Source organism: Balaenoptera acutorostrata, chromosome 7, assembly GCF_949987535.1.
Source record: "Balaenoptera acutorostrata chromosome 7, mBalAcu1.1, whole genome shotgun sequence".
Classification (NCBI taxonomy): domain Eukaryota; kingdom Metazoa; phylum Chordata; class Mammalia; order Artiodactyla; family Balaenopteridae; genus Balaenoptera; species Balaenoptera acutorostrata.
In genome coordinates this window covers 113,695,055-113,721,832 of record NC_080070.1, presented here as the reverse complement: position 1 = coordinate 113,721,832, position 26,778 = coordinate 113,695,055, and positions in this window count along the sequence as shown.

Sequence of the window (26,778 nt, the reverse complement as noted above, 5' to 3'; positions counted from 1 at the left end):
CTGTTTGTTTGTTTGTCTTAAACATTTCAGTTATCTACCTAAGCAGCAAATATGGTGTGTCTTGCCAAAATAATTTACAGTGCTTCACATTAACTTTATCAGGTGTTTGATTACTTAGAAAACCCAGTCTTCTCAACATCAAAAGAGCTAAGTTTTGCTCACAGCCATGTAACCTTCTGTATTTGCCTTTAATATCTTCTATTTTCACTTTTGTTAAATGTATTTATTTTTTATTGAAATGTAGTTGACATACAGTTTCAACTGTACAACATAATGATTTGACATTTGTATACATTGCAAAATGATCACCTCAATAAGTCTAGTTACCATCTGTCATCATACCAAGTTAAAACACTTTTTTTCTTATGATGAGAACTTTTAAGATTTACTATCTTAGCAACTTTTAAATATACAGTAAATTATTGATTACAGTCACCATGTCATACATTACATCCTCATGACTTCTTTATTTTATATCTGAACATTTGTACCTTTTGATCACCTTCACCCACTTTGTCCACTCCCTAACCCTCTTCCCCTCTGGCAACCACCTATCTGTTCTCCATATTTTTTAGTTTTGTTTGGTTTTGGTTCGGTTTATTTGTTTGTTTTGTTTCTTTAGATTTCACATATGAGTGAAATCTTACATTATTTGTTTTTTCTATCTGACTTCTTTCAATTTACACTCTAGGTCCATTCATGTTGTTGCACGTGGCAAGAGTTCATTCTTCTATAAGGCTGATGAATACCTTTGTCTATTCATCCATTGCTAGACATTTAGGTTGCTTCTGCATCTTATCTGTTATAAATAATGCAATGAACGTAAAGGTGCATATATCTTTTTTGGAATTAGTGTTTTTGTTTTCTTCAGATAAATACTCACAAGTGGAATTTCTAGGTCATATGGTAGTTCTAGTCTTAATTTTTGAGGAATCTCCTTTCTCTTTTCCATAGTTGCTGCACCAATTTGCATTCCCACCAACCGCACAGGAGGGTTACCTTTTTTCCACATCCTCACCAACATTTGTTATTTCTCTTCCTTTTGATAACTGACATTCTGACAGGTGTGAGGTAATATCTCATTGTGGTTTTTATTTGCATTTCCCTGATGATCAGTGATGTTGACTTCTCTCTTGGTGATAGTTATTTGGATCTGAATCCAAACAAAATGACAACAAAAGCAAAACTAAACAAATGTACTACATCAAACTGAAAATCTCCTGTACAGCAAAGAAAACCATCATCAAAATAAGAAGACAACTTATTGAATGGGAGAAGATATTTGAAAATCATATATCCAATAGAAGGTTAATATCCAAACTATATAAAGAACTCATACAGCTCAATAACAAAAAAACCCCAAACAATCCAATTAAAAAATGGATGGACAATCTGAATAGACATTTTTCCAGAGAAATCATAAAGATGAGCAACAGGCATATGAAAATATGCACAATATTACCAAATAGATATTTTTGATAAGCTCCCCCTAAAAAAATATTTATATAAAGTTTTCTTGACCTTGAACTAACTTTGAGATTTTTCAGAGGGGCCCTGAAATGTCTCAAAAGATTTGTTTTCTCTCCTTATGAAAAGAGAGATGTTTAATTAGACTTATTTAAATTACATAGGAAGCATTATCAAATAAAAACAATAATTGTGTTATATTTGTATAAATACACATTATTAATATGTGTTGTAGAAATTGTACGGAATGTCTAGAAATATTATGTCCTATTTTACTGTTATCAGCCATAATTCCAGTTATTAACTTAAAATGTTGTATATCACAGACATAACCAAATTTCCTTGTCTATTTCATTGTGCTAAACTGTCATAAGACCCTTATCCATAGTCATTTTTAAACCTTTGTCATTTACAAAAAGCTATTATTTCACTCTAATGCTTTTGCAAAAGTGTTCTTACAAAAGTGCTTTATTTTCAAGGAGATTCATGAAAAGAATTTTGACAAGACAGGTTTCTGATAACTTCAAGACCATAAAACTGAACTGTGGTAAAAATGTACAGAACTCATAGAAAAACTGGATTCAAGTAAAATAAGTATTAATCACATTGGGCTGAATGAACAAAGGAGCGTAATGATAATTTTTATGACTTTTTGTTTGAATCATTGCTGGTTCATTAATGTTTTGCTTTTCCACATTTAAGGAAAACTTTTCTCTTAAGCTATCTAGGACTGAATATGATAAAGTATACCTTTGTAAATGTTTACTTTTTCTCCCTACCTGATCACCTGCAGAATTTGGAAACCCTTAATTATCCTTTTCATGGTGATGTAGTTAAGCATTTTCATAAGTTGGACAAGAATCTGCTCTCCTTGTAACAGGACACAACCGGAAGCAGTGGTTATGCTGTCAAGGCTTTGACTGGAATGCCATATTAGAGAGAGATGAACATAGACTTGAATATGACCACACAGCTATAAGAAATTAAGGTGACTTTATGAAGCTTAAAGCTCCTTGGAAAACTTGGCTGGTACCTTGTTTATGGCTCCTGAGAGTCTTACCACGTCAGTAAGAAAAATCACTACCTGGCAGGCCCAGGAACCTCATGATATGTTGGGGACCTCATGAAGAGGGGAATTCACTCAAACTATAGTTATTGCAGGCAAAATCTTGGCTCAACATCTTGGCCTCATAAGCTTTTAAGAGATCAATTTGAGATTTCTTTAAAACAAAAGTTCCAGCAATGCAGCCTTAAAAAGTACTTATATAGTTAATTACTATTCTTGCTGCACTTATGTAAATAATCATATCACCTTTAATGCAAAAAATTAGTTCTACTGGAATTGTCTTTTTGGTAAAAAAATGGGGGGTGATTGTAGAGAGAAAATTATGTTCGCACCTTTGTAGATATTAGATTCTAATTCTGTTAATTGTCTTTAAGGTTTTGTTATATATGTGTAATCTGGACTGGATCTTGAATTATTCTCATTTCCTCAGATATCTGGCTATGACTCTCCAAAGTAATATTTCCAATTTTCTCCCACCCTTCTGTTTTGGAATCACTAAGAACAAAGACTGCCCTTGAATGTCTTTGGAAGGGATTATATCTGGTCCTCCTCACTACCTAGATGGCAGCCAGACTTCAGGGACTTGAAACTTGGGTCTACATCTCCCAATTAAAAACAGCTCCTTCAGACTCTAGGAACTGCGCAAGACCTCAATATCAAAGTGACTAGGAAGAGAAGTAGCTGTTATTGAGTAGACTGTGTCCTTCCAAGACATCAGCTCAAGAGGATCAAGAATGTTTCTTATGTTTCTTTTCATTCTTCCTTCCTTTTTTCTCTTTTTTTTTTTTTTTTGGCTGCACCACGTGGTTTAGGGGATCATCTTAGTTCCTGATCAGGGATTGAACCCGGGGCCATAGCAGTGAAACTGCCAAGTCCGACCCACTGAACTGCTAGGGAACTCCCCCTTCTTCCCTTTTTGAGCACCCTTTTCCTAATTCCTACATCATGAAGGTTTTTATGATTCTTTTGTCCAGCTTTTTCCTTGTTCTGACCCAGAAAGATAATGCCACTGTTCACGTATCACAGACCATTGCCAAGAGGGGTAATCCAGCCTCTGAACAACTTAGACTTGCCACGATGTTGGTGATTCTGTAGTTCTGCTGCCCACAACTTTCTCCCTGATGTCCAGTGCTTCAGTTTCTCTGGAACGAACCCAGCTCCCTTTCTATCGTGTCAGACACCCTAGCCCTGGGGATCCTTTTCTCTGTCTCTGGTTAACAGCCCCAAACCTGAGGACCATTGTGTCTGGCTCTGTACAAAGGCAGGGACACCAGGCAATGGTAACAAGAATAAAAGTGTGTGTCTGGTCTAGGGGCCCTCAGATTTTATTGGCCTCCGTGCCTGTCAACTTTCCCGTCTTGAGCCTCAACACAGACTCAAACAGGAATTACCGACAGGCATTCATGATGCAAAACTAGCTCCTTTTGACTGAACCCTACTGCCCTGACAAGGAGTAAGTGCACATGAGGCTGTGATCAGAAACCTCTCCTTAATTCATGAAGATACTGCAGAATCTACTGCTAAAGCAATAGCCGCCCAATAAAAATTCCTAGACTCTCTGGCTGAAGTGTTCTTGTTAATAAGACAGCCCTTGATTATCTTTGAACTGAGCAGGGAAGTGTGTGTGCTGTGGCCATCACTACCTGCTGCACTTGGATTAACCTTTCTGGGGAAATTGAGACTCAGCTGCATAAGATCATTGGACAAGCCACTTGATTTAAGAAAGTGACTGCTTCAAAGGAGTCTTTCTTTGACTTGTTTGATTTTGATTGATTTGGGTCCTGGAGACCATGGATCCAAAGTGCACTCCAGATATTGGAAATAACCCTGTTTTTAATAATCAGAATAGTCTCTCTGGTGCACTGTATTCTCTCAAAAACTTTAAATGCGTGTTTACAGCTGTTAACCACCAAGCAAATAATCTCCCTCAGACTAAACTGTCAGAACAGGAACAGAGAGAATGACCAACTTAGAATGTGAACCTGACATTGTGACCTGCAAATACGACAAAGAGATTCAGCAAAAAACATTGTGACCTGTGAATACCACAGAGAGATTCAGCAAAAGCTGCTAGAACTTCAGAGCAGTAGCTGGGAGTAGCATTAATGCCTTAAATTTTGATTACATCTCTCAGTTAGGCTGAGTCTGAACGAAAGTGGTTAGGATTGTTAAAAATAGGACAGTGGGCCCAAAAAGGAGTCACTTATGCTAAGCCCCACATCACCAAATGGAGACAATTTCAGTTCCGACTCTCCAGAAATGGAATCCTAAACCAGTCAGTTAGGAATCACCTGGTCAGAACTACTAGATACCTGCCATCCCCTAAAGGAAAGCGACTTTGCCACACTCAATCCGCTTTTTGCTGGTATAACTTCCTTGTTCCCAATCACTTCTGACTATAAATGTCTTTCATTTTGTACAGCTCCTTTCCATCTGCTAGATAGAATACTGCCCAATTCATGAAGCAATGAATAAAGCCAATTAGATCTTTAAAATGTACTCAGTTGAATTTTTTTTAACAGCTGTATATATTGTTTTGTATTGTGTTACATCACTGTATCTTAACAATATGAAGGGAGTTGGAATTCTGGCTTAACTGAGACAGGGTTCTGAGGAACGGAGAATGTTGTTGTTAGGGTACAAATGATCATTTAACTTTCTATTGGGGAGGAAGCATATTCACGTTTCACCATAGCCCATCTGAATTTAAGGATCAAGCTCTCATTCCGTAGGGATACACAAAAGCCATCAGGTCATGTTACCATGATTCTGTTACAAGGGACATCTAGCTTTATATCATTTGCTTTTTCTCTCTTGACCAAATGACTTCAGCAAAAATATTACTTTTGTAACATTCTGCTCATAATTCTTAAAGCTGCTCTTTTATCCTGGGCGTGCACATCTGATTCCCCGAGATGGCCTTAAATCCAATCGTACATCTATCACAGGGAAAACAAATTAACTGGACTACCTTTGCAGATAAAGCAGGGACGCTCCTGACTCAGACTGGAAAGAATAATGTTAATCCCATTACAAATGTTGTGCAGGGTGTCATGTAAGGAAAACAGATGGCTCTTTCAACTCTCCTTTTCATTTGTCATCCTACACTGCGAGGGCTCAGCCAGGATGGTTTAATATCTCCCCTGTAATAGTTGCTCTGCGTAGCAGTGGGGATTCACAGAACGAGAGCCAGATGTGTGGTGTATTGTGGGATCTTAACACTGCAACTGAAAAATTCTTAAGAAAAACTTGGAGATTTGTTTTCAGGGTATTAGGAATTACCTCCATGGCCCCCTTTCTCCCACATGGAGACCATGTATTAAGCAGAGATAAAGGTCAACTATAGTCACCTATTCCACAGTGGAGGAAATATTCAGGATGTCTCAGACTGAGGTAATTTGGTTCTTCCAGACAAAATGGAGGATTTCTTAATTATTAATCCAAAAAGCCCCTCTGTCCTACATTCTCCTGTTTGATTATATAGACCAGATTTCTCTTTTCAGCATCACACATGTAGGTTGTGAAATAATTGTAATAAGTGGCGATCACAGTAAAATGTTATCTAGAGGGGATAAATTCATTAAGGCAACACAATAGATTGATTTAACTTACCAAAAGTTTAAAACTACAAGTTCTGTGCCTAGAACAGAGCCTCCATAGTAGTTTAAAAGAACATTAGTTTTAATGAATATTCTTTTAAATTATATTTAAATAATTAATTTTGAAATGTTGTGTTATGTGAAGGCAATCTGTTTGCTAAAAAAAAAAAAAAAAATAGTAATCAAATCCATCCCCCACATATGTCGACATTCTAATCCCTGTTATAAGTAGATGTGTTACTTTACATGGCAAAAGGAGCTTTGTAGACGTGGAACTTGAGGTGCGGAGGTTATTGTGAATTACCTGGCTGGGTCCAGTCTAATCACATGAGTAAATGGAAGAAGGACAGACTGGAAGTGTGAGAAGGACTTGATCTGCCAGAAGGGATCACAAGACAGGAAATATGGGCAGCCTGTAGAAGCTGAAAAAGGAAAAAAACAGATACTCCCCTAGTGCCCCCAGAAAAGAATGCGGTCCTGCCAACACCTTGATTTTAGCCCATTGAGACCCACATTGGACTTCTGACCTACGGAATTATAATAAACTTGTGTTGTTTAAGCCACCAAAATGTATAGTATACAGTTATATTCCTTACCCATTCTTGCTTAATTATATGAGGATGTAGACTACTGCATTTATGAATAGTAATAATACGCAGAAGAATACAATCCATAAGTAATCCGAATATCCGGAAACTTTACCTGACTGCTCTAAGTATGGTTGCATACCCTCTGCCCATGTATATCAACTGGTTGGATCTCACTCAGTAAATAAGAAGTTCTTTGAGTGTAACAACAGGAGAGTAGAACTGTACTACGCATGAACTAAGTGCTCAGAGTCTTTGGCTAGTCTTACTGTGTGCGTATGCACTCAGGCACGCCTGTGCTTGTGCCTGTGAGCCTGTGACTGATCTGGAACACTGGGGAGGCAGAGGCACATCAATGATTTGTGAACTCTAAAGCTTATAAAGTTTGGAAGCAGGTGAGCACACTAAGAAGGATAAGCTTATATCCACTTATTTTACCAAAACACATGACCATGGAAATGCATTGATTGCTAAGGCCCATCCTGGGGCACTGGAGTAGAGGTATGAAGGTGAGGGGAGATGCAGCTTAAACTTCATCACCTTCAGAGCAAACTCTCCTTTTCCAGCCTCTGCCTGGAACCGTTCCCTCTGCCATTCAAGACTGGCATGGGCACCACAGCCCTAGCCCTTCCTTGCTGTGTGAATTTTTATACATATATTAACTTCCATGAACCTCAGTTTAGCATCCTTAAACAGATTTATTCATCTAAGAAATGCCATGAAAATTAGAGAAAATACATATAATGTGTTAAATACGATGTCTGAGAAATAGACGCTCAGTAAGTAATACTTCCTGATACAGCATTTGTGAACTTTATAAAAATAAATGAAAATCTTAGGAAACGTGTACTAGGAGAATTTTGTCATTACTGCTCTCACTCTCCCCATCTCCACAGACAGCATGGGGCCAAGGGGCTTAAGGTGCCTGGGAGGAACAGCCCACATCACGGGTACAGGCACCAGAGGGGGCTGATGGCTTTGCTTCCCCTCTGGGCATGAGCTTACCTGCTCTCCTGGCTTTGAAAGGGAAAACTGACTTTGTATCTGACTTGTTAAAGTCATAAGATCATAAACGATTGTGATTTGGGGTTACCATGTCTTATAATGCCAAGGGAGGGAATTTATTCATGTTGAAATTATGATGGAGATAAGCAAGTTTGGACATCACAGAAGTTAGCCATAGCAGAAAGTGTGCTGGCATTTCCTCTCTACTCCTTCACTCTTAGTCGAGAAGACTAAAGCTGAGAGTGGAGTCCCTAAAGCAAATTGTTAAATGGTCTGTGACCTAGGGCCTTGGGATCTGTGTTCCCAGCCCAGCCTCTTTGCGTGATCAGCAGTACCTGGCGTTGCCTTGATGACAACCTTTAAGGAGCTTGAGCTGGATCCTGCTCTTTGGCGGGTCCACTCTTATGACAGTCCTCATCTGGGTGTCACTTTTCATCATGTATATGTATATCTTTTTTTTTAAATTTATTTAGTTACTTCTTTTTGGCTGTGTTAGGCCTTCGTTGCTGTGCGTGGGCTTTCTTTAGTTGTGGTGAGCAGGGGCTACTCTTTGTTGCGGTGCGCAGGCTTCTCATTGTGGTGGCTTCTCTTGTTGCGGAGCATGGGCTCTAGGCACGCGGGCTTCAGTAGTTGTGGCACGAGGGCTCAGTAGTTGTGGCTCAAGGGCTCTAGAGCACAGGCTCAGTAGTTGTGGCACACAGGCTTTGTTGCTTCGTGGCATGTGGGGTCTTCCTGGACCAGGGTTTGAACCCATGTCCCCTGCATTAGCAGGCAGATTCTCAACCACTGCGCCACCAGGGAAGTCCTCATCATGTAACTCTTACATTGCCCATATTTCCATACACTATGCTTATAACTTTTCTTCTTAATTAGAATTAAATATTTTATGAGTAGGTATTAGTAATAATGTTAATACTATTCTTTGGGAGGAAATACCTAAAACTAGCCACAGTCGGTGCAATCATAAAATAATGCAAATTTATTGATATGATTCAGTTTAGAGAACATTTTCACACTTGTTATACAATTATATAGTGGTTCTTATAGTCCTCTGAGGTTGGTTGCACCCTTATAGTACAGATAAGAAACCTGAAGAATAAAGATTTCAGGGACTGAGCTAGGATTATTTTTCTCAAACTTCATCCACTGATTTTTCAAAGTGGTACTTTTTTTCACCTGCAGCATACAATTCCAGGATGTGGGGGTGGGAGGATGGGGCTGGAAACAGCAGTGACTATGAATTTGTTCAAATCATGTTAATTGAATATTGAATGCCTATTGCATGGGGGAGGGTCTACCATAGATGTTGTCAGTAATGAACAGGACAAGGATCCTGGCACCAGTGAAATGCACATTCTAGAGATGCTATGCTCCCCACTGTAAAATCGAAGGGGCCACAAAACAAGCTTTAGTTTAATGAACAAAGAAATTAAGAAATAGCCTGTAAACAAAAGTTAAAGGAAATTGTGTTTAGAATTACAGGGAGAGTTTTCATAGAAGCGGAACAGATAAATATCAGACTATATACATATTTATATAAGTATATATATATATACACACACACTAGAAATATATATATGTGTATATGCATGTATATATTCTGATATATATAATTTATCATATATAAATGTGTGCATGTACATATATGTGTCTATTTTAATCTATTACTAGATGAATAACCTTAGGAAATTTAATTAACTTCATTTTCCTCAACAATAGGATGGAGCTGGTAATCACACCTAACCCACAGGATTTTTGTTGGGAAGATTAAAAGAACTAATACTCGAATCACTAAGACCAGGTATGGTACAGACTAAGCCCATGATACACAATCCTTGTTGCTACTAACATCGCTGTTATCGCACTGTGCCAGGTAATGCTCACAACACTTGTCTCTATTAATAGAATGCGGAATCCAACATTTCTAGACATCCATTGCCTTTAGGCTAGGAAAAGGAATTATTATGTCTTGATAAAACTCAATTATTAATTTTAAAACTCCATAAACACAGTTACAAATGATGTGAAATGAGGAAAACAATCTGATACCTAAGGAAAAGTCATTGCTTCTTCCAGTGCCAAGTGGAGGCTCAAACTCCTCCATCTCTTTTGAGTGGATGGTGGCTCCCAGGCTGTCTATAGATGATGTTTGCACAGCACATGCAGCTGTATAGAGTCAACATCTACAAACAGGAATTACGTCAGAGATCTGATCAGAACTGGGGATGGCAGAGCGAAACTGATACAGATGATGGTGTAACGTGTTTTAAAAATGTGCTTGAAACAAGATTTTGAAACCGAGCCGTTGTCTCTCCTGCTGGAAGATATCACAGGAGTTAGCCAACCCTACATTCTTAAACTAGAATAACAAGACAGCTAAAAGTGAATTTATCTGTGTGGGCAGTCATTTTGGACAACTTTGTGGGTAGCACCATATGTTAGCTACAGTTGGCATTCCACAGGGAATTGCAAATGTTTACAAAGCTATGAGGGGGAAGTTCTTTGTGCTGCAGGGCATGGCATGTGGGGAAGTTTGCCCAGAAAAGATGACAGAAAGGTACATTTTTATCAAATATCTTTTCTGTACTATTGTCCCATATTTAAAAGACTTTATATATTTGGGGTGATTTAGACACTGAAGATAAAATGTGGATTCTCCATTTCTACCCTTGCCTCTCTCATCTTCACCATCATCTCTTAGAGATCATTTTGAAATTTGTAGATACAATGAGGAAACAACTTGTTCAGAATTATGTTCAACATGAGTTCTTTTTTCTATAGCAGTTGTTCTTTCAAGTTATTTTCAGTTTTTCTTAGAATTATATTTCTGAGTCTCTTCAGTCAATTGATATGTCAACAGGAAAGAATTTCTTCTCAAGAAGACATACAAATATATCATAATTGTTCAGTTGGGACTAGAAAGTGAAAAAAATCCTATATGTTATCAACTCTCTCCTTGAAGTATTTGCTACAAAATCTTCCCAGGTGAATTTTGCCGGGAAAAGAAACCTTTTTTTTTTTTTTTTTTTTTTCTCGTTTGCCCATGACAATCTCAGAAGTGTCCCAGTTTGAAATATAAATTATATGTTCATCCTAGTTATGACTTGTATTCTTTCTTTCAGCTCAGTTCTCATTCTTCATGAGATCACAATTCCCAGGCAACTGTGTTATCACTGAAGGACTGAGCCCAAGCCCTACCCACGATTATGCACCATGAAGATTTTCAGAATGCAACACAGAGAGACAGAATAAGTGACTCCCAGTTATATTTGCAAGCACTTATCTTGGTGATTTTGGACTTATAATTTACATTCCTGGGCCTCCGTTTCCTCACCTATAAAATTAAGGAGTTGGAAAAAGTTACTTCCTGTGCATAGGTGAGAAGGCATCTAACTACCGAATTGTGTTCCCTTTTCAGTATGCAGAGTTCTGGAGATGTGGTTGTCCAGGTTGGACTACATTTCCCAGCTGTCTTTGCATCTATTGGAGTCATGTGATTCATTTTCCAAATAGAAAATGAGTGGACCTTTGTGTCTCACTTTTAGCTAAGTATTATAAAAGTAGGTATACCTTCTCCACTGTTTTTTACTCTCACTCACTCAGTGAATGTCAAGGAATCCCAAGTCCTAGAGAAAACAGTACAAAGATTGGAGAAGACTTTGGTCTTTGAAAGTTGGTGAGAGCAAAGCCACTCACCAACTAAGACCATTTTTGATTTTACACTAGTAAGAAATTTTTTTCTATTTTGTTCAGCCACTGAGATTTCCAGGTTTATTTGAATGGCAGCCAACACATCATAAATTCCTTGTCAGTATTCAGTCTAACTTGAGCATTGGCTGAGTAGCCAGACACATTCCATTCAAACTTGCACCCTTTCCAGTCATAGGGCTCCCAGATGCTGAGGAGACAGTTGTGTTTCTTTTTTTCCCCTTGAAAATATTTTTATGTGGCTCACAATAGGGACCCTATCTGTTTGAGCTCTTGTAAGGTTAGAAGTAATGTTAAACCTTATTCAGTGGCAGTTGGAGATGAAGCCTTACTCTGCTAAATAATATAGAAGTCAATGTTAAAAGCAAAGTTTAAACACAGTAAGGCTGAAAAAGGAGAAATCTTTCTCCACAATCAGCTCATGTTTTGAGGTTGTCAAAAATTTAAATTAAAAGATGGAAGATGTTTAGGAATAACGAAGAGAAGTTTTACAGAATCTTTCACTCCGTCCATTGGAAGAACCATTCAAACAAGTACCAGTATGAAGGCTCTTGCTGTCAGAATCAGAATTAGAAACCCTACTACTTAGGGTGGAAATCATGGAGTTATAAGAGATAGAGATGTGGTGCCTGGTAGAAAAAGAAACACCACGTGCAAGAATGAGTAACACAGTGGGTTAATATCTATGCGTTAAGATCAGAAATAGGTAGAGAAATAGTAATAAAACCCAAGAATGAAAAGACTGAAAATCTTCTTCCATGATTTTTGAAAGTACTGATACATGTTCATAGGATAGAGTAAGATTCACATTTGAGACACAGAAACAGGAAGAAGGAAATAGTTTTAGCTCATATTCTTCAGTATTTAAGCAGTTCTATGTGGGAATACCATGTTCAAGATGCTCAGTTTATGTAAAATTTTAATATATAATATGGATTTGGTGATCTTGTGTATCATTTTTGTATTTTTATAACTCAAATTTAAAGAAGTGCTACAAGTATTCATAGAGCCTTCAAAAGATGCCCTGTGGCAATTGCAGTAGCTCTGAACAATCCTTAACAAATATTTGGATTGTAGGACAGATAATATCACAGCTGGGTACATCATCCTTTTGTTGCTAACCCTGTTCAAAATGTCTGTTTGATGTTTTTTGGTTTGTATATGGAGAGCTGCATACTCTCTCTCTCTCTCTCTCTCCTGGACATGAAATCTACCTATTTAAACTAAAACATACTTTTTACACATTCAAAAATTTAGACTTTTTTTGTTCCTTAACTGTTTTAAGGAATTAATGTATTCTGTTTAGAGAGAATTAAGTGAAAAAGTTACACTGTGGGATCATAGTAAATTACTCAGAAAGGAAAACAGCAGGGAGTGTGTAATAATAGTGCATTCATTGATATTGTATGATTGATGGACAAGGTTGAAGAAATGTATAGAAGAGGAGCATTGCCCTCTGATGACTGGAATGCAAGAACATTAGACCTCAGGGGATAGATAATAAATATATCAGATGTATAAACTATGGTTATTATTATTATAGTAAATCTGGCTTACACTTCTGAGCTGTCAAAACATAAAAAGAAAATTGCATCTGTTTTCAACGCCTAATAAAAGAGAATAGCATTATTTTTTTCTGAAACTGATCAGTGAAACTAATTACCTAAACAAAATTACCATATGCTCATTGAACAAGAAATTGGACAAACATAAATGTGGTTTTACAAAGGAGACATTCTTCATATGGTAGTAACTTATATCTATCTTCAAAAAAGAGCTAAGCATCCCTCATACTATTACTCATTGGAGTGATATTTACAAGAAGCTAATCAAATGAGATTTAACACCTAACCTCAGGCAAGGACGTGTTTAAAATGTTTTAGAAGGGGTGGATACAATGCAGGCATCACTGATTTTCAACTTTAAGTGATAGATGCCATCAATCACTGACACTGTTCGCTTTTCCTTTGTGTGTATGTGTTGGAAAGGGGGAATGAGTACTGTGTACTGCTTTGTAATTTAATGTTTGTAACTGGAAAAGGGGACAATAACATAAAATGCTCCCTTGACTACTACAACTACCCTGGTGAAGTGTTTCCTGTCCTGCTGAGGATTTAGGCAAAATTAGTCAGTGACTCTGAAAATTCCTAAGCACAATGTCTAATATGGTTACACAAGTAAGTCAGGGAGTTACTGCAAAATCAACAAAAAATGTTAAAGAGGAAATTAAACTTATTCAGCAGGGTTGAGTTCCCACTAAAAACTCCCTTTGTGACCACTGCACCTACAGCCAGTTTACATTGAAGAATCATTGGATGACATTTTTGGTGCAAAAGAAATTACCTTTGATGAAATTTGAATATATTTATTGATCTTAAACATAAATAAAATTAAAAACAGAATTAAATGTTTAATATAGCCTTTATGTAAACTCACTGACATTCCTCTAAGTGCTCTAAGAAGATACAGTGTTCAAAAAGAGTGTGGATGGCCATTAAGACATCATCCATTGCAGCCGCTTCCCCCCACTTGCACCCTGAGGGGACTCAGGATGGGAAAGAACAGGATACCAGCCCTAGATAGCTAAGGTGCATATCAAAGGAATGAGTTCAGTGAGCTCAGATTTTGCATCTTCCCATATGTATATCCTGGCTCCCCCCTTACCTCTGGAGCAGTCCCTCAGAGCAATCTGAGAGGCTGCATCCCAGGCCGAAGTACACAGCAAGCCTGCCAAATAAAACATAATTATCAGCTTTTAGGTTGTGTGTTTTTTTTTTTTTTTTTCAGTTGACAAGAGAGTCCCAGTTATACAAAATAAATCTATCTTTGCTAAATATAAGCATTTTAAATGCTTTCAAGTAATACATTTAACAAATGCAATGGCTAAAATTATTTTTAAAAATTCAAAACTATGTATAAATTGAATGGAACATAAAAGCAAATGCCAAAACACTCAGAATTATATTTTAGGCAAATTAGTGATTTGGAGAATTAATTATTAGGTTTTGTTTTGTTGTGTTTTTGTTTTTTTTAGAAACAGACCCACTTTATTTCTTTGTCAAATCTGAATGAGAGCCTTGCTGGGTAGAGTATTCTTGGTTTTAGGTTCTTCCCTTTCATTACTTTAAATATATTGTGCCACTCCCTTCTGGTCTGTAGCATTTCAGCTGAAAAATCAGCTGATAACCTTATGAGAATTCCCTTGTATGTTATTTGTTGCTTTTCCCTTGTTGCTTTTAATATTTTCTCTTTGTCTTTAATTTTCATCAGTTTGATTACTATGTGTCTCAGCATGTTCCTCCTTGGGTTTATCCTGCCTGGGACTCTGTGCTTCCTGGACTTGGGTGACTGTTTCCTTTCACATATTAGAGAAGTTTTCAGCTATTATCTCTTCAAATATTTTCTCAGGTCCTTTATTTCTCTCTTCTTCTGGGACCCCAATAATGTGGATGTTGGTGCCTTTAATATTGCCCCAGAGGTCTCTTAAACTATCCTCATTTCTTTTCATTCTTCTTTCTTTATTCTGTTCTGTGGCAGTGATTTCTACCATTCTGTCTTCCAGCTCACTTGTCCATTCTTCTGCCTCAGTTATTCTTCTATTGATTCCTTCTAGTGTATTTTTCATTTCAGATATTGTATTGTTCTTCTCTGTTTGTTTGTTCTTTAGATCTTCTAGCTGTTTGTTAAACATTTCTTGTATCTTCTTGATCTGTGTCTCCATTCTTTTTCTACATCTTGGATCATGTTTACTATCATTACTCTGGATTCTTTTTTGGGTAAATTGCCTATCTCCACTTCACTTAGTTGTTCTGGAGTTTTTCTTGTTCCTTTATCTGGGACATTTCCTCTGCCATCTCATTTTTTCTCACTTTCTATGATTGCAGTTTCTGTTCTGCAGGCTGCAGGGTTGTAGTTCTTCTTGCTTCTACTGTCTGCTCTCTGGTGGATGAGGCTGTTCTAAAGGGCTTGTGCAGGCTTCCTAGTGGGAGGGACTGGTTCCTGCACCCTGGTGGGTGGAGCTGGGTCTTGTTCTTCTGATGGGCAGGGCCGTGGCAAGGGGTGGGTTTAGCAGGGCTGTGGGCTCTGGAAGACTTTAAGCAGCCTGTTTGCTGATGGGTGGGACTGTTTTCCTGCCCTGTTGGCTGTTTGGCCTGAGGCATCCCAGCACTGGAGCCTATAGGCTGTTGGGTGGGGTCAGGTCTTGGTGAGAAAATGGTGACCTCCAGGAGGACTCACCCCAATGAGTACTCCCCAGAACTACCACCACCAGTGTCTCTGTCCCCACAGTGAGCCGGAGCTGCCCCCCACCTCTGCAGAAGACCCTCCAATACCAGCAGGTATGTCTGACCCAGTCTCTTATGAGATCACTGCTTTTTCCCCTGGGTTCTGGTACACACAAAACCTTGTGTGTATCCTCCAAGAGTGGAGTTTCTGTTTCCCTCCGTCCTGTGGAATTCCTACATTCAAACCCAGCTGGCCTTCAAAGCCAGGTGCTCTGGGGGCTCCTCCTCCCAGTGCCAGACCCCCAGGCTGGGGAGCCTGACATAGTGCTCAGAACTTTAACTCCTGTGGGATAATTTCTGTTGTATAAATGTTTTCCTGTTTGTGGGTCACCCACCTAGTGGGTATGGGATTTGATTTTGTAGCGGTTGCACCCCTCCTACCATTTCGTTGTGGCTTCGGCTTTGTCTTTAGATGTAGGATATATTTTTTGGTAGGTTCCAGCATTTTCTTGCTGGTGGCTGTTCAGCAGTTAGTTGTGATTTTGGTGTTTTCATGAGGGGGGGTGAGCTCACGTCCTTCTATTCTGCCATCTTGTCTCTGCCTCCACAAACCCAGTTTAATTGGCAGCAGGGAGGGCATGACCAGTGAGATCAAACCTTGTCCTGGCCAAGGTACCTGGTCTGCTTAGAGGGTTCAGGCTGGGGTTGGGCAAGGTAAGAAGCAGGGTCCAAGATGCTGCCCTGAGTGCCAGGTATGGGGAAACAGATGCCAGCAGCAGCCAGGGAGGGGGTGTAGGGCATGAGAGCTGAGGCTGGGGCATATGTGTACCTGTGTGCCCACATGTGTGAGCATGATTATACATGAGCACAATGTACAGAGAATTTATAGGCACCCTCAAAAGTTGATCCAAGGAGAAGGTCAGGAATAAGATGCCTCAAATCTCTGAAGTCCCCAGGGGCTGAGAAAGCATCAGAAGAGGGGTGCACATAGGTGTGTGCTGAATGTCCAGACTTAACTCTGCTTCTGCCACTCATAGACTTGCTGTTTAACCTGGGGCAATTACTTACCATCTCTGTGCCTCAGAAAGATTAACAAGATGATCTTAGCTATCTTTAGAACTCCTGATATTTCTTGATTTCTTCAACTTGGGTGCTTAGAACCCTAGACCTTTGTCCAGCCCACCCTCCCCATTACAGTCACTTATCATGACCTGTACTTACCCAATCCAATCCAGATGCTTGGGATCTCTTGCCAAGAGGTTTGCATTTTCACAGTTGCAGAAGCTGTGGTTTCATTTTAGTCACTGTTACAATTAAACAAAGAGATGTTCTACTTTAAAGAATTATCAACAAAAAAACAAAGTTCCATTTCATTTGCATATCATTTAGGTCACCTGCAAACAGGAAATTCTTATTGTTACCAAAACCTCAGATCCTTTCCAGAACACTCTTCTCAACCCATTTTTATGGTAAAAGGACACATTTTCCAGTACTTCTAAGACCTATATTTTATAAAAATAAGATAAAAAATACATGCGACCAGGAGTCCTATTTTTAAGTGATTACCTTCAACAGAAAAAACGGTTATTCCCTCAAGATGCTAGAAAAGTTTCTAAATTTTGCTCTACTTATTCTGTAACAGATGGGAAAGAAAAAGTTTGAGGACCTACACTGCCAGTAGGCTACATTTTAAGCAGCAAACTACTTCTGGCTTCAGAAACATTTTTAAGTATTTTATTACTCAAGTATGTGTTTTCTTGGTCAGGATTTTGAGAAAAAATAAATAATTTTTCTTTTAAAAGCAAAAGTATTTGAGCTTGAACTTGAGAATCTACATTGCTAATCAAATTGAGATTTGCAGTTATTGAATATCAGTTTTTTGATAGTCAGTGAAAATATTATTTTGGAAACTTGTGTAATACTTAATATATCTTTATGGAAGATCAAAGGTTTTCCTCAAAGACAACTTTAGGTAAACCTACAGTACCTAAAACTCTAATAATGCTTGACAGGGATTTAAAAACATTACTTTGCACGAAAAAATGACAAATATCATTTATCTAATGGTTGGTTGACTCAAGCCAAAACAATGTCAGTTTTAAGTGATACTATTTCCTGGTGGACTTGCCAGGATTTGAGTACCCCTGGTATAAGAACAACTGAGCTATGATATGAGTTTATCCATTTGAATATTAAAGAATGTGTATCAACCACTTGCTTTGGCCATTTTTCTTTTTTTCTGGAAAAAATTAGATAACAGAATCACATACTTCTTGAAGACTCTATTAATTGCTGATAACATTTTGCTTCTCCACCTTCTCCAGCAGGAGACTGTGTATTCCACTGAGGAATGATAAAGATGGCTATGGCTGGCCATGGCCCTATGTGAGAATAAATACCTCTTTTAGAAAAGCATCTCCACAGGATACTTTGATCTAGGCTCTGCAAAAACCCCAGGTCAATAACAAATTCACAGAACTCATCCACTGATTCTAAGGGGAACACTTCTCACCTTCTTCTTACTTGGAGTCTCATCAAGATGTTAAAGTAGGGCTTCCCTGGTGGCGCAGTGGTTGAGAGTCTGCCTGCCAATGCAGGGCACACGGGTTTGAGCCCTGGTCTGGGAAGATCCCACATGCCGTGGAGCAGCTGGGCCCGTGAGCCACAACTACTGAGCCTGTGCGTCTGGAGCCTGTGCCCCGCAACAAGAGAGGCCGCGATAGTGAGAGGCCCGCGCACCGTGATGAAGAGTGGCCCCCACTTGCCGCAACTAGAGAAAGCCCTTGCACAGAAACGAAGACCCAACACAGCCAAAAATAAATAAATAAAATTATTTTTAAAAAAAGATGTTAGAGTATGTGGCGATGACAGAGATTGGACAAGATACACTTAAAATTCTTTTGAATTTCATGGGAGCTATTGGATCATAACATGAGGTATGGTAATCTTCATCATTTGAAAACAGGATAGTCTGCATCTGAGCTCCCAGAAGTGAGCTCCTGGTGCTCTGTGAGATAAGGATGGTTGTAAATGTTTAATACTGCTGAAAATTTTAAAACTTGTTTTTCAGTTTCTCAAAATTGACAGTATTGGAAATCATGTTTGAGCATGATTCTTGCAGCTGTCTGCTAAAACTCTCAAACTCCAATAATGTTTTGATGTTGGGACTTCACCACAGAGAGCGCTAGAGACTGCATAACACAGTTCTTTCCCCATCCCCCTGACCTTCCACAGATCTGTCATTTCTTGTGACTATTAATTAGAAAGCATGTGTTATTCCTCAAATATCTGGTGTGCATGTGGAAAATATTTAATGTTTTAGATTACTTGCTTTTATATTTCGCAAGTTTTCCTAGCATTGTTGAAGCATAATTGAAAAATAAAAATTGTATGTATTTAAGGTGTACACTCTGATATTTTGATACATGAATACATTGTGAAATGATTACCACAATCAAGCTAATTAACACATCCATGACCTCATATAGTTATCTTTTGTGTGACTGTGTGTTGTTGCTACTCTTTTAGAAAGTTTCAAGTATACAATACAGAACTATTAACTATAGTCACCATGCTGTACATTAGATCTCCAGATTATTCATTCTGCATAATTAAAACCTTGCATCTTTTACCAATATCTCCTCATTTCCCGCACACCCCAAACCCTGGTAACCACCATTTTACTTTCTGATTGTATAAGTTCAACTTTTTTGATTCCACTTAAAAGTGAAATTATGCAGTATTTGTTTTTCCTGTATTTGGCTTATTTCACTTAGCGTAGTGTCCTCATTATTATTATATATTGTCACAGATGTTAGAATTTCCTCTTTTTTAAGAGTGAATAATACTTCATTTTATATATATAATATACATTTAATATATAATATATATGTATGTATAATATATATTTCTATATACTATATATTTATATATATTTATAGATATAATATATACATATTTATATATAAATATATTTTTCCATTTTCTTTATCCAGTTATTCATCAACTGACATTTAGGTTGTTTCCATATCTTGGATAATGTGAAAAATGCTGTAATGAGGCACATTTTACAAATCACATAATTTACACATTTCAAATGTTCAACTCTATGATTTTTAGAAGATTTAGCATGCTGTGAAGCATCACAATTAACCAGTATTAAAGCATTTTCTTCAAACAACAAGATGCCTTAATTCCATTTACAATTAATCCCAATTTTCATGTTCTGCCTTATACAACCAACTGTATACTTTCTGTCTCTAAAAATTTGCCTTTTCTTGACACTTCATATATATGGAATCATATATATAATATGATCACATATCATATAATATGTGGACTCTTGTGTCTTGCTTTGTTCAACTAGCATAATTCTTTTGAGATCCATTCAAGTGGTAGCATGTATCAGAAATTTGTTTTATTTTTATTGCTGTATAACATTCCATTGTACTGATATACCACATTTTGTGTATCCATTCATCAGCTGGTTAATATTAATATTAATACAATGGAATATTACTCAGCCACAAAACGGAACAAAATTGGGTCATTTTTAGAGATATGGATGGACCTAGAGACTGTCATACAGAGTGAAGTAAGTCAGAAAGAGAAAAAAAATATTAATGCATACATGTGGAATCTAGAAAAATGGTACAGTTGAACCAGTTTGCAAGGCAGAAATAGAGACACAGATGTAGAGAACAAATGTATGGACACCAAGGGGGGGAAGCAGGGGGCGTTGGTGGTTGTGGTGGGATGCACTGGGAGATTGGGATTGACATATATACACTAATATGTATAAAATAGATGACTAATAAAAAAAAAAGAACTTGATTCCACAGGGGGGAAAAATGTTAAAAGAAGTTCTTCAGAGAGAAGGCAAATGATATACTTGAGAAACTCAGATCTACAAAAACAAAGAGTATTAGAGAAGGAATAAATGAAGGTAAATTTTTTTTAAATGTAGTTGTCTTATTCTTAATTAATCTTACAGGTAACAGGATTGTTCAAAATAATAATAGCAACAATGTTTTGATACCTTGTATTTAAGCAAAGTTAATTATGCAATGAATAGGAGGAAGAAATTGGGATCCTTTAATATTATAAGATACTTGCACTTCTAGTGAAATGCTATAGTGTTATTTGAAAGTGGACTTGAATTAGTCGTAAGTGCATATTGTAAACTATAGGGCAACTACTAAAAAAGGTTAAAAAAAAAAAGTATAATTGATATGCTAAGAAAGAAGTGAAAATAGAATCATATAAAATGTTCAGTTAAAACTAAAAATGGTAGAAAAAGAATGTGAGACAAAAATAGAAACAAAGAATAAGGGCAATGAATATAAAATAGTGACCAATATTGCAGATATTAATCCAGCTATAACAATAATCACTTTAAATATCAATAATTTAAATACAAAAATTCAGAGACTGAGATTTTCAGAGCAGACCCCTCAAAAAAATCCAACTATATGTTGTCTACAAGAAACACACTTTAAATATGAAGACACATGTATGTTAAAAGTAAAGTGGTGAAGAATGAGTATACCTTGTTATTCATAACAAGTCCCTTCCTATTACAATTGGGTTTATGTTAATGAGGTGACTTTTGGAAAACAACTAAGGATGGGTGCTGGGTGCCAGGGAACCAACTATGAACAGAGGTTTGGAACTTTCAGTTCCACTTCCCTGGCTTCTGGGGAAAGGAATGGGGCTGCAGGTCGAATCAGTCACCCATGCCTAAGTAATGAAGTCGCCATAAACACACAAAAAGGCTGTTTAGAGAGATTCTAGGTTGCTGAACTTATGGAGATTTGGGGAGAGTGGCATACTACGAGAGAGCATGGAACCTCTGTGCCCTTTATACATACTTCGCCCCATGCATCCCTTCCATCTGCCTGTTCCTGAGTTACATCCTTTTATAATAATCCAGTGAGCTAGTAACTAAAATGTTTCTCTGAGTTCTGTGAGCAGCCCTAGCAAATTAATCAAACCCAAGGAGGGTGTTGTTGGAACTTCTGATCTATAGCTGGTCCAATAGAGCACAGGTGACAACCTGAGTTTGCAACCGGCATCTGAAGTTGGGGAGGTGGGGCAGTCTTATAGGACTGAATCCTTGACCTCTGGGATCCGAAGCTATCTCTGGGTAGATAGTGTCTTAACTGAGTTGAGTTGTAGGACACTCTGCTAGTGTCCAATAATTGTTTGGGTGTGTAGGAAACCCCTCCCCCCAAATTGGAATTGGGCGTTAGAATTTTCACGAGCTCATACAAATCAGAAGAAATCTGAGATAGCTATATTAATTTCAGACAGAACAAACTTCAGGGCAAGGAAAATTACTTGGGATAAAGGGAAATATTGCATAATGATAAAAGGGTCAATTCTCCAAGAAGATATACAAATCCTTAATGTATAAGCACCTAACAGCAGAGTGTCAAAATACATGAGGCAAAAAGTGATAGAACGGCTAGGAGAAATATATGGGAGACTTCAAAATCCCTCTATAAGAAATGGACTTCAGCACCAGACAGAAAACCAGTAAGGATACCATTGAACTTGACAGCACCATCAATCAACTGAATTTAATTGTCATCTATAGACTGCTTTAACCAACAACAACAGAATAAATATTCTGCTCAAGCTCACATGGAATATACCCCAAGATAGATCAGGCTCTGGAGCCTAAAACACACGTTAACAAATTTAAAGGAATAAAATAAATATCCATCAATCCATACTGATATATTTACATGGAAAAATAAATTAATTAATTACTTGTCTTGGATTTTCTAGGTTGACAATTATGTCGTCTACTAAAAGTATTTAATTCCTTTCCTTTTCTACTATTAATTTTATTAAGAAAGAAATTCATACTTATTCTGCTTTATTAGTGTATAATTCTTAAAGTTAAAATTATGACCCTCATAGAAAGAGACAAATCTCTCATGCAAATGAATACCAAATAATTTATGTAGAGTATATGTATGCTCCTTAAATGTGGAAAGTGCATAGTGACTTCCTTCTAAAGAGTCCACTATGGAAAGGGGGAAAAAAATTTCCCTCACAATGGAGAAACCTGGTAAATACCACTTCAGTCAGGTGATCAAGATCAACATCAACTATAATATAATGTTGATGGTATGTAACCTTTACATGATGTGGTGAAAATGGTACGTTTCCTCTCTGGTCTTCCTCCTAAAAACCTATAGCCCAGTCTAACCATGAGAAAAACACTAGACAAATTCCATTAGATGTGTATTCTACAAACTACCTGACTAGTACTCCTCAAAGTCATCAAAAACAAGGAAAGTTTGAGAAATAGTCACGCTTAAGAGGAGCTTAAGGAGACATGAAAAATAAATATAATGTGGTACACTGGATGGAATCTTGGGCCATAAAAAAGAATATTAGGTAAAAACTAAGGATATATGAATAAAGTATGGAGTTTAGTTAATGAAACTGTATTAATTTTGATCCATTAATTGCAACAAACATACAAATATAAAATGTTAATAATAGGAGAAACTGGATATGGGACACATGGAACTCCCTGTTCGATTCTCTCAACTTTTTTGTAAATCTAAAACTGTTCTAAATAATAAAAAGTCTTTAAAAAAGTAGATTTCATCAATCTATCCAGAAAAATATTGGATTGGCCAAAAAGTTTGTTAGGGTAATGAATATGTTGTTCAATAAAGTTCTTGGTGAAAATGAAAAATGTGTCCTTTATTTTTACTTAAAATCATATGAATTTTTGGCCAACCCAATATTTACTCAGTCCTACTACATACTTGGTGTATATATTAATAATAAAATAATCGTTTTTCCTGTCACCATAGAACATATATTCTAGAGTCAGGCATTAAAGAACAATACAAAAATTGTATGTTTTAAAGTTAAAATGGGTGCTATTAATAAAAATAACAGGATATTATGGAGAGATTAAAGGAGGGGTATAAACATAATGAAAGGCTACTGAACAGTTTTAAATCCAGAGTCTAGTTATACTTGAAATATGCCTTTGCCAGCTGGGTAGAGAATCAACTGTTGGGCCAAGGTGTGAACACAAGGAGTCCTATTGCAAGGTTATTTTAATAACTCAGGTAAAATGTGGTGGGGTTTAGACTCGTGTTTAAGCATTGGTATTGGAGAAAATTGATTATGGCTATTGATAGAAAGCTATTGATTTTTGGTATAATCTTGTATATGCTTTATAAACTTTCTAATCAGTGCTAATAGAATTTTAGTTGCTTGCCTTGGCTTTTCTAGATACGCAATTATATAAACTTGATGGTTAATTTTGCATATTGACTTGCCTGGGCTAAGGGATGCCTAGATAGCTAGTAAAAGATTATTTCTGGGTGTTTCTGTTAGGGTGTCTCTAGAAGAGATTAACACTTGAATTGGTAGAATGAGTAAAGAAGATTACCTTCACCAATGTGATGGGCATCATATAAACTGCTAAGGCCTTGAATAGAAAAAGAAGTTGGAGAAGTGTTAGTTTCTCAAGTTTATCTGCTTGAGCTGAAACAACAGTGATCCTGGATCTCGGCCTTTGGACTCAAACTAAATTTTTTTTTTTTTATAAAGAAAACTATACTAAGGCACATCACAATTGAATTGCTCAAAATAATTGACAAGGAGAGAAAATCTTAAAAGCAGCCAAAGGGGTAAAAAAAAGGCATGTTACAAACAGAAATAAAAATGACGGCAGGTTTCTCATTTGTAACAAGGTAGTCAGAAGATAGTGGAGTAACATCTTTTTTTGGGGGGGGATAAATTCTATAATAATTTTATTTATTTTTTTTATGGGTATCATTTATTAAAACATCTTTATTGGAGTATAATTGCTTTGCAATGGTGTGTTAGTTTCTGCTTTATAACAAAGTGAATCCGCTATACATATACATATATCTCCATATCTCTTCCCTCTTGCATCTCCCTCTCACCCTTCCTATCCCATCCATCTAGGTGGTCACAAAGTACCGAGTTGATCTCCCTGTGCTATGAAGCTTCTTACCACTAGCTACCTATTTTATATTTGGTAGTGTATAGATGTACATGCCACTCTCTCACTTCGTCCCAGCTTACCCTTCCCCTCCTCGTGTCCTCACATCCATTCTCTACGTTTGTGTCTTTATTCCTGTCCTGCCCCTAGGTTCTTTAGAACTTTTTTTTTTTTTTTTTTTTTTTAGTTAGATTCCATATATATGTGTTAGCATACGGTATTTGTTATTCTCTTCCTGACCCACTTCACTCTGTATGACAGACTCTAGATCCATCCACCTCACTACAAATAATTTCGTTTCTTTTTATGATTGAATAATATTCCATTGTATATATGTGCCACATCTTCTTTATCCATTCATCTGTCAATGGACACTTAGGTTGCTTCCTTGTCCTGGTTATTGTAAATAGAGCTGCAGTGAACATTGTGGTACATGACTCTTTTTGAATTATAGTTTTCTCAGAGTATATGCCCAGTAGTGGGATTGCTGGGTCCTATGGTAGTTCTATTTTTAGTTTTTTAAGGCACCTCCATACTGTTCTCCATAGTGGTTGTATCAATTTACATTCCCACCAACAGTGCAAGAGTGTTCCCTTTTCTCCACACTCTCTCCAGCATTTATTGTTTATAGATTTTTTGATGATGGCCATTCTGACTGGTGTGAGGTGATACCTCATTGTAGTTTTGATTTTCATTTCTCTAATGATTAGTGACGTTGAGCAGCCTTTCATGTGTTTGTTGGCAATCTGTATATCTTCCTTAGAGAAATGTCTATTTATATCTTCTGCCCAGTTTTGGATTGGGTTGTTTTTTTGTTGTTTTTTTTTTTTTGATATTGAGCTGCATGAGCTGCTTGTAAATTTTGGAGATTAATCCTTTGTCAGTTGCTTCATTTGCAAATATTTTCTCCCATTCTGAGGGTTGTCTTTTTGTCTTGTTTATGTTTTCCTTTGCTGTGCAAAAGCCTTTAAGTGTCATTAGGTCCCATTTGTTTATTTGTGTTTTTATTTCCATTTCTCTAGGAGGTGGATCAAAAAGGATCTTGCTGTGATTTATGTCAAAGAGTGTTCTCCCTATGTTTTCCTCTAAGAGTTTTATAGTGTCTGGCCTTACATTTAGGTCTTTAATCCATTTTGAGCTTATTTTTGTGTATGGTGTTAGGAAGTGTTCTGATTTCATTCCTTTACATGTAGCTGTCCAGTTTTCCCAGCACCACTTATTGAAGAGGCTGTCTTTTCTCCATTGTATATTCTTACCTCCTTTATCAAAAATAAGGTGACCATATGTGTGTGGGTTTATCTCTGGGCTTTCTATCCTGTTCCATTGATCTATATTTCTGCTTTTGTGCCAGTACCATACTGTCTTGATTACTGTAGCTTTGTAGTATAGTCTGAAGTCAGGGAGTCTGATTCCTCCTGCTCCATTTTTTTCCCCTCAAGATTGCTTTGGCTATTCGGGGTATTTTGTGTTTCCCTACAAATTGTGAAACTTTTTGTGCTAGTTCTGTGAAAAATACCATTGGTAGTTTGATAGGGATTGCATTCAATCTGTAGATTGCTTTGGGTAGTATAGTCACTTTCACAATGTTGATTCTTACAGTCCAAGAACATGGTATATCTCTCCATTTGTTTGTAACATCTTTCGTTTCTTTCAACAGTGTCTTATAGTTTTCTGCATACAGGTCTTTTGTCTCCTTAGGTAGGCTTATTCCTAGGTATTTTATTCTTTTTGTTGAAATAGTAAATGGGGGTGTTTCCTTCATTTCTCTTTCAGAGTTTTCATCATTAGTATATAGGAATGAAAGAGATTTCTGTGCAGTAATTTTGTATCCTGCTACTTTGCCAAATTCATTGATTAGCTCTAGTAGTTTTCTGGTAGCATATTTAGAATTCCCTTTGTATAGTATTATGTCATCTGCAAACAGTGACAGCTTTACTTCTTCTTTTCCAATTTGGATTCCTTTTATTTCTTTTTCTTCTCTGATTGCTGTGGCTAAAACTTCCAAAACTATGTTGAGTAATAGTGGTGAGAGTGGAAAACCTTGTCTTGTTCCTGATCTTAGAGGAAATGGTTTTAGTTTTTCATCATTGAGAATGATGTTCACTATGGGTTTGTC